Source organism: Panthera tigris, chromosome D2 (genome assembly GCF_018350195.1).
Source record: "Panthera tigris isolate Pti1 chromosome D2, P.tigris_Pti1_mat1.1, whole genome shotgun sequence".
Taxonomy (NCBI): domain Eukaryota; kingdom Metazoa; phylum Chordata; class Mammalia; order Carnivora; family Felidae; genus Panthera; species Panthera tigris.
Genome location: NC_056670.1, coordinates 62,993,604 through 63,002,780, shown reverse-complemented (window position 1 = coordinate 63,002,780; position 9,177 = coordinate 62,993,604). Strand labels below are relative to the sequence as shown.

Sequence of the window (9,177 nt, the reverse complement as noted above, 5' to 3'; positions counted from 1 at the left end):
GAGGCTATGAAAAAGAGAGGAAACACAAATTACTAATATCATAAATGAAAGAAGGAATTACTCCAGATCCCATGGACATTAAAAGGACAATAAAGGAATATTATGAAAAACTCTATGCCTAAAAAATTGATAACCTAGATAAAATGGGCCAATTCTTTGAAAGACACAGCTTTCAGCACTCACACAAAAGATAGGCAATCTGAATAGGCTTATACCTATTAAAGTGATTGAATAATTAATAATCTTCCAAAATAGAGAGCACCAGGCCTAGATGGGTTCACTAGTGAGTTCTAAGAAACATTTAAGGAAGAAATTACATCAAATCTCTACAATATTTTTTTTTTCAGAAGATAAAACCTGGGGGATTGCTTCATAACTCGTTCTATTAAGCCAACATAACCCTAATCAAACCTGGACAAAGACATTACAGGGAAAAAAACTAAAGATCAATATTTCACATGAACACAAATACAAAATCCTCATCAAAATATGAGCAGATTGAATCCAACAGTGTATAAAAAGAATTATGTACCACAACCAAGTGTAATGTATCCCAAATACACAAGGCCAGTTCAATATTCAAAAAATGAATTAATGTAATCCATATCAAAAGCCTAAAAAAGAAAAATGACATCATCATTTAAAGAAGTACAGAAAGAGCATTTGACAAAATCCAACACTGATTTATGATTAAAAATTATCAGCAAATTAGGAATAGAGAGAAACTTCCTCAATTTGGTAAGGAATACCTACAAAAACCTATACTAAATGACTAGAAGCATTCTGGCTAAGACTGGGGACAAAGCAAGGACGTCCCTTTTCACCAGTGCTTTTCAACATTGCACTAGAAGTCCTAGCTAATACAATAAGACAAGAAAAGGAAATACAAGGTATACCATTTGGGAAGAAAGAAAGAAAAATAGTTTTGTTTGCAAATGATATAACCATCTGAGTAGAAAATCTGAAAGAATCAAAAAAATAAAAACTCTTGGAACTAGTAAGCAAGTTTTAGCAAGTTATAGCAAGTTTTCAAAATACAATGTAAAGTACAAAAGTCAATTACTTTCATATTTACCAGCAATGAAAAAGTGTTATTTCAAATCCATTATACGATACCATTTACATTAACACTCCCCAAAATAAAATATTTTGCTATAAACCTATCAAAATATGTATAAGATCTACATGAACAATACTACAAAACTCTATGAAAGATATGAAAGGAGAACTAAGTAGAGCTCATGGCCAGGAAGACCCAGTAATGTCAAGATGTCAGTTCTTCTCAATTTGATCTATAGATTCAATGCAATCCCAATCAAAATCCAGGTAAGTTATCTGTGGACATTAACAAATTGATTTTAAAGTTTATTTGGAAAAGAAAAAGACCAAGAACAGTCAGTTTGATATTGAATGAGAACAAATTTGAAAAAGTAACATTGCCCAACCTCAAGACTTAATATAAAGCTTAATATTGTTTATTATATAAAACAATAATCAAGATAGTATGGTACTAGTCAAAGAACAGACAGATCAATGGAACAGAATAGAGATCCCAGAAATAGATCCACATAAATATAGTCAACTAATCTTTGACAAAGCAGCAAAGTCAATACAATGAGGCAAAAACAGCCTTTTTAACAAATAGTGCTGGAATTCTGGACATCTACATGTAAAAAAATGAATCTGGATACAGATCTTACACTCTTAACAAAAAATTACTCATAATGGATCATAGAGCTAGAACTAAAATGCAAAAGTATAAAACTCCCAGAAGATGAAATAAAAGAAAACCTCAATGCCTTTGGATATGATGATAAATGACCTTGGATATGGTGATGACCTTTTAGATGCAACACCAAAATCAAGATCCATGAAAGAAATAATCAATAAGCTGCACTTCATTACAATTTAAAAATTTTGCTCTGCAAGAGACAAAGTCAAGAGAATGGGAAGATAAGCCACAGACTGAGAGAAAATATTTGCAAAAGACACTTCTGATAAAGGACTGTTATCCAAAATATAAGGAATCCTTAAAACAATAAGAAAACAAACAACCCAATTTAAAAATGTGCCAAATATCTTAACAGATACTATACCAAAGAAGATACAGAAATATCAAGCAAGTATATTAAAAGCTGTTCAACTTAATACGTAATTAGGGAATTAAAACTTTAACATGAAGCACAACTACACACCTAATAGAATGGCCAAAGTCTTGAACAATGATAATGCTAAATGTTAGTGAAGATATGGAACTCTCATGCATTGCTGATAAGAATACAAAATGATACAATCACTTTGGAAGACAGTTTGACAGTTTCTTACAAAACTAAACATACTTTACACAATCCAGCAATCACAGTTTATTTACTCAAATAAACCAAAAACACAAGTCCACACAAAAACCCCATAAGCATGTTTATAGTACCTTTATTTATAATTGCCCAAATTTGGAAGCAACCAAATTATCCTTCTGTAGATTAGTGAATAAACTATGATAGGCAAAGACAATGGAATATCGTTCAGTGCTAAAAATCAACAAGCCATTAATCCATGAAAATACTTGGAGAAAACTTAAGTGCATACCACTAAGTGAAAGAAGCCAATCTAAAAGGACTACATACTGTATGATTCCAACTAGAAGACATTCTGGAAAGGCAAAACTACGGCAATAGCAAAAAGGTTAGTGGTTGTCAGTGGTTAGGCAGGAAGGAGATACCAAAAGACAATGCACAATGACTTTTTTGGGCAGTGAAACTATTCTGAACAGTAGTGCAATATTAGATACATGTCCTTATACATTCATCAAAATTCATAGAATGCACAACACCAAGATTGAACTCTAATGTAACCTATGGATTTTGGATGATAATTGGTTCTAGAATTTCTGCTCTTGATTCTAGCTCATGCTAGATCTTATTTACGATTAATCATTTAATAACTAATAACCTAACCAGATTTCAAATTCCATGAGGACAGTAATCCTATCTGTTTTTCTCACAGCTCAACACCCATCACCCTGCACAGTATGGGCAAAATAAATATTTGTTACATAAAAGCATATGGAAAGTATCAGGCAGATAAAATGAATAATAGTACAATTAGATGACATTTTCACAAGAATTTAATGAAAGGACCACTAGAAGTGTGGGAAGGTTTAAAGGAGCCATCAAATTATGTTAAGGCACCTAGCAATTAGCAGCAAGGAGAAGACATTCCTATATCTAGACCAGGAAAAGCAAGAGGCAGGAACAATAGTATCAAAGTCTGGTGATAAATAGAGCAGTGGGAGAGTTGCTACCTGTAAGGGAATGAAGTTATAGAGGGCAGAGGCCAATACTAGAAATGTGCACCAACGTAGGCAGGAAGTGGGCAAGAAAAACATTCCTCCCTCCTCCTGAATTACAGTCTCTTTCTTGTGATTTATTAGCTAAACCCAGTGGTAAACTAGACAGCAAGAATGAGTAACAGAGGTCATAAAAGTCGGTCTCTCAGGGTACCAAAGCAGGCAAAGAACAAATATTTGGGAACCAGAGAAGAGGAGGTGGGCAATGGAGAATAATAAACACAATGATATTATTAAGGAAGGGATCTTTGCTATCTTAACAGTATATTATGAGAATAAAATGCAAATACATGGAAAGACTTGATAAAGGAGGGGTAAGAGAATGTTTTCGTCTGTTCACTCTTCAAGCATCTCCAAAAAATGAGATGCTGGGTAACCTGAAAGACTTGGAACACCATCCAGAATATACAGAATTAATGACATCTTGCTGTAAAGGACTGTCTTTCTAAATTGCTAAAGGAGTTCAGAAGCCGTGTGTCCTTTGGCATCACCTTTAATCTAAATATACTCAGCAAGAAAATGAGACAGCTCAAACTTCCTTCTTCCTCTCCAGCAGTCCAGCCCAACCACTGCTCAGTTCAACCAATTAGCAATTTGCAGGGGGAAATGTGAACAAATTAATGCTGATGATTGCAGGCCACTAATTGGCTACTGGGCTGTCAGAGCAGTTTTGCAGTTGCTAAATCAAATTGATAGCTAAAGGCCGTGAGCTATTCAGCTGTCTGTTCTTCTCATTTGGGGCTTCAAGGCCAGGGAAGAGGAGTGGTTTACCATGGCATTCTGGTCAATCTGTCACGACCAGCCCATCATCCCCATGGCTGTACGTGGCCAGTGTATTTACCCATAATTGTGAGGCTGGTTACAAGATTGTGGCTCCGGAAAGGCGAGAAACTGCCACTCTTGGGGAGATGTTGTCATCCTGTCTGACAGGCAGGGAGTCATCTGAGGTGAACAGTAAAGCCAATACACTTGTGGAGAAATAGTGTGACTTTTTGGAGACCACACAGTTGGAGGCTAGAGTGAAAGTGGAATGTGTCACAAAGGAGGGGAACCAATCAGGGGAGGAGCTCAGAGGCAGGATGCCTGGGGCGGAGTCCAGCCAATGCATCCAAGTCACTGTTTGCCCAATGGATATCTTTTCCCATCTGATAAATGAGATGATTCATTAATGAGCACTGCTGAACTTGACAGAGGAAGACATACTACTGGCAATAAAACATTTTTTAAAATGTATACAAACTTATACATGATGTTTAAGAAATTAAACATCAAAATATGCACTGTTCCTTTCAAAATAATCCACTTATGAATGTATATTACTTAATCCAAAGATACTGTAATTTCTCCAGTCATGACTGTGCATTTTTTTTTTTTTTTTTGCAGAATCACCAGAAAAACAAATACTTGCAGCTCATAAAAACAAAGCAAAACTGAACAAAAACAACACTTCCTAATGGTTTAAAACAGTATTTCCTGAACAGAGATACTTTTGTACCACCTTTATCCACCTTGGGGCATTTGGCAATGCATGGAGACATTTCTGGTTGTTACAACTAGGAGCGGAGAAGACAAAGATGCTCTTAACATCTAAGGAGTAGAGATCTAGGGGATGCTACTAAAACTCTTACAAGGCACAAGGTAACCCCCACAACAAAGAATCCTCCAATCTAAGATATCAATAGTGCCAATGTTGAGAAACCCTCATTCACACTGATTTCCTTCAAGGGGAAATATGGTTGATTTTGGAGAAGTTAGAGCTAAGTTTGATGATTGAGGAAGTCAATTAAGCTGGAAAATGCCATTTCTGGAATAAAATAAGGGATAATTACAGAGTAATGAGACTAATTTTCTTATCTGATAATCTTCAACATGGAGTCCAAAAACAAACAAACAAACAAACAAACAAGTTCCAAGCAATATTGCCATTCACTTATTAATCCTTCCATTCATTAAATATTTATTAAGCATTTAATATGTGCTAGAAACCAATTAGCAAAACAAAATTCTGATACTGAAAGAGCTCTTAGTCTAGAAGCATCCAGGGTAATGTACCTGGCTGTCTGGTAAAGTAAACCCTTTTAACTCTTTCACTATTGGGTTTTCCAAAGGTTGTTTCTTATGAAGATTACATAAATTAAGAGACACAAAATATTTCCAACAGTTACCTGGCACAAGGTAAGCACTCAATATATGCTAAATATTGACTATCAATATATTTTAAGATAACTTCAGTTATCTTAGTGCTCTTTTATTTATTTACTTATTTACTTATTTATTTAAAGTTTATTTACCTATCCTGGGAGAGAGAGAGGGAGAGAGGGAGAGAGAGAGGGAGAGAGGGAAGGAGAGGGAGAGAGGGAGAAAGAGAGAATCCCAAGCAGGTTCTGCGCTGATAGTGTGGAGACTAATGTGGGGCTCAATCCCATAAACTGTGAGATCATGACCTGAGCTGAAGTCAGATACTTAACCAACTGAGCCACCCAAGCACCCCTAATTATTAATATTAAAAATGCAATAACCAGTAATATTTTCTAAATGGATTCCTTTGAGGAATATTCTTTAGAGGTATACCCTTGGTCATCCTTGTAAATATATATAGCCAATTAAGCATTTTCTTTTTTTTTTTCTTTATGTATTTGTATTTATTTATTTTTTAATATAATTTATTGTCAAGTTACCTAACATACAGTGTATTCAGTGTGCTTATGGTTTTGGGGGTAGATTCCCATGATTCATTGCTTATATACAACACCCAGTGCTCATCCCAATAAGTCCCCTCCTTAATACCCATCACCCATTCTCCCCTCTCCACACCCTCCCCCACCATGAACCCTCAGTTTGTTCTCTGTATTTAAGAGTCTCTCATGGTTTGCCTCTCTCTCTGTTTTAAACTATTTTTTCTCCTTCCCTACCCCCATGGTATGTTAGGTTCTATATTAACAATGTTTTCCATTGTTAGTGGAAATTAACAATTTCATTACATTACAATACTATTACATCCTCACTAGAGATGGTTAGATCAGGAAAATACAAAAACAAAAACAAACAACAACAGCAACAACAACAATAAACCTGACAAGCATTTTATAGATATTTGCCTAGCCTTTCTGATCTGGAAGGCATTATACAGGTTAATGTCTTGGATATAAAATAATATAATCAACTATATCTACCTTCATTTGACATTTAATAATCTTGGGGAGACAAAGCACAATAATTAACCATAGAAAATTAGCAAAGGCAACAAATGGCAGAGAAATTCAAGAGGGGAGGATCCGTATAGGTATAGGCTAGGAGGAACATCTCGAGAGGATGGTATTAAAAGAAATACGAACATAAGAGACAGACAGACTTTGGCCTCTGTTTTTCTCATCTATGAAGGTCTCAGGAAAATACAAGAGTATCAAATCAAATGACTTGCAAAGAAGGTGCCACAAAATTTTGCAGTAAGAAAATGTTGCAATGGAGTTTCTTAAAGACAGAAGAAAGGAAGGGCCTGAACCAATTGGAAACTAAGAACTCAGTCTCACTGCTGATTAAGAATTTTCTTAGACTGAGTAGATGGAGTCATGGAGGCTTCCCAGTGGCTCACTGGAGAAGCTCAGGGCTCGATATGTTATGAACCTCAACATTATCATCAGAAATGTGGCTTCTTTTCTGAGATAGAAGCACCTTGCTGATACTTTCTGAGACTGGACACAAGCTCAAGATTCATGAGTGTCTCCTGGAATATCTGTTTAGTGCTAAGCAAAAGAAGGGCTAGAAAAGGTGATGTGCAAATCAAATCTCTGCATACCAAATTCTACTTGAAATTCACAAAGGGGGGTCATTATTCAAAAGAACTTTGTAATAAATCCTTATGAAAAACAAGTAAGGGGTTTTTGAGATTGTCCCAGCTCCACCATCGTCTGGCTGTGGGACTTGGAATAAGTCATTTCAACCCACTGAAGCTTATAAGGACTCCATATTATAGATGAAGAGACTCTTTCCTCTGCTTCTCCCAAAAGATTGAAGCAAACCTCAAATAAGTTAATGTCTGTGATATTGCTTTGCAAACTGTAAAAGGGTGAACCACTTCACTTTCATGTAGACGTTTATTTTTATCCACCAGGTTGTTTACAACGAGACTGTTTCCTACTAAGCGGAGTCACTTTTATAAGTTAAGACAAATTTGAATTTTGCCAACATTGTATAATTTCACCCAATTATTTCAGCCTTCTCTGTTCCTGAAATGGTACCACTGAATTAAATTTGGAGCAAGAGCTCAAGACCTAAACGCTGTGAGTCAGTCCCTTCACCTTGAAAACACAAGGAAAATGATGTCAGAACAATTTGCTCCATAGAATGTTGGCACAATGGAACAGGCTAATGAATGGGAAGGCATACTTAAGTGAATACTATTATGCTGTTGATTTATAGGGAAACAATGTTAATTCTCTTTTTCTTCCTCTAGTTATAAATTTGAGTTGAACTTTGCGTTTACATGAGGAAGGCACATCTTGGCTAGAATTTACATCACTTAGAACCTCTTCCCATTCCCAACCACACATTCTCCAGCATGTATTTATTTGTGAAAGAACCTTGTAGAACATCTTCATGAAAAGAGAATACAGGCGCCTGGGTGGCTCAGTCAGTTAAGCATCCAACTTTGACTCAAATCATGATCTCATGATGTTCAGTTTGTGAGTTCGAACCCCACTTCAGGTTCTCTGCTCTCAACACAGAGCCTGCTTCAGTTCCTCTGTCTCCCTCTCTTTGCCTCTCCCTTGATTGTGTGTGTCTCTCTCAAAAATAAATAAACATTTTTAATTAAAAAAAAAAATAAATGCTAGGGATTGTCCCACATTTACTATTTTCTGAGTATAGGAAAACAGACAAAAATCTCCCATGCTGCCATTTATCTATCAGGGACAGTGATAAAATTCTACAATTCACAGGATCTCTTCTAAATAAAACCTATATGTTTATGCTTTGAGGTTTCCAGGAAGTAAGGAACTCAAATAGTGATTATTCTTAAGAGTGTTCTATTAAGCTAGTTCCAGACTGTTTGGTCCCTGGCAGGAATTACTTGATGAAAAGGATGAACCTAGGAGAGTTCTAGCATATCAGCAGTCTAATTGCTTTATAAGTGCTGTAATGCAGTTTCAGGAAGCGATGGAATCCAATGAGCCCTCAAAGTGAAAAGAACTACTGTCTATCCCCTCCCCTTTCCCTCTGATTAAGCTCCTTGACCATGGGTTAGCTGGAGGCTCAGTGTTCACAACAAAACTATCCAAACTTCTATTTCATGTCTTAGTATCTTCCAGACAAAAAATGTGCCCCAAACAGCATGTCTGGTTCTTCTTCGTGATGAATTTCAATGTTTCATCTTTAGTCTCAAATATCTGCCTGTGTGAATCTGTGTTTGATTTTAGAAAGAAAGAAAGAAAGAAAGAAAGAAAGAAAGAAAGAAAGAAAGAAAAGAAAGAAAGAAAAGGAAAGAAAGAGAGAAAGAAAAAGTCTTGCACTCACTTCAGCAGATCATATACTAAAATTGGAAGGATACAGAGATACATATGGCCCCTGTACAAGGATGAAACACAAATCCGTGAAATGTTCCATATTCCTCCAGGAGATCAGCACCTTTGGGAATCCCCTTCACTCTCTTTCTGAAAAAGCTGTTCTTAGGAAAAGACATGATAAACTCATTCACTCTCAAAAAAAAAAAAAAAAAAAAAAGTCTATGATCCAAAACTGCCAAATACCATAAAGTGAAATGAAGGATAAGACACCAAGTAGAGCCACAGCCCACACATCTATCATGGAGACAGGGGGCAATGATTAAGCACCTT

The 9,177-nt window shown here is 36.0% G+C and overlaps 1 non-coding gene across 1 annotated transcript; it reads left to right on the top strand.

Moving 5' to 3' along the window:
* Positions 1-8,849: 8,849 nt before the first annotated feature.
* LOC122232223 lies at positions 8,850-8,953 on the top strand. Its single transcript, XR_006209568.1, has one exon. It is a non-coding gene; the product is annotated as a U6 spliceosomal RNA (small nuclear RNA).
* The last annotated feature ends 224 nt before the right edge of the window (positions 8,954-9,177 follow it).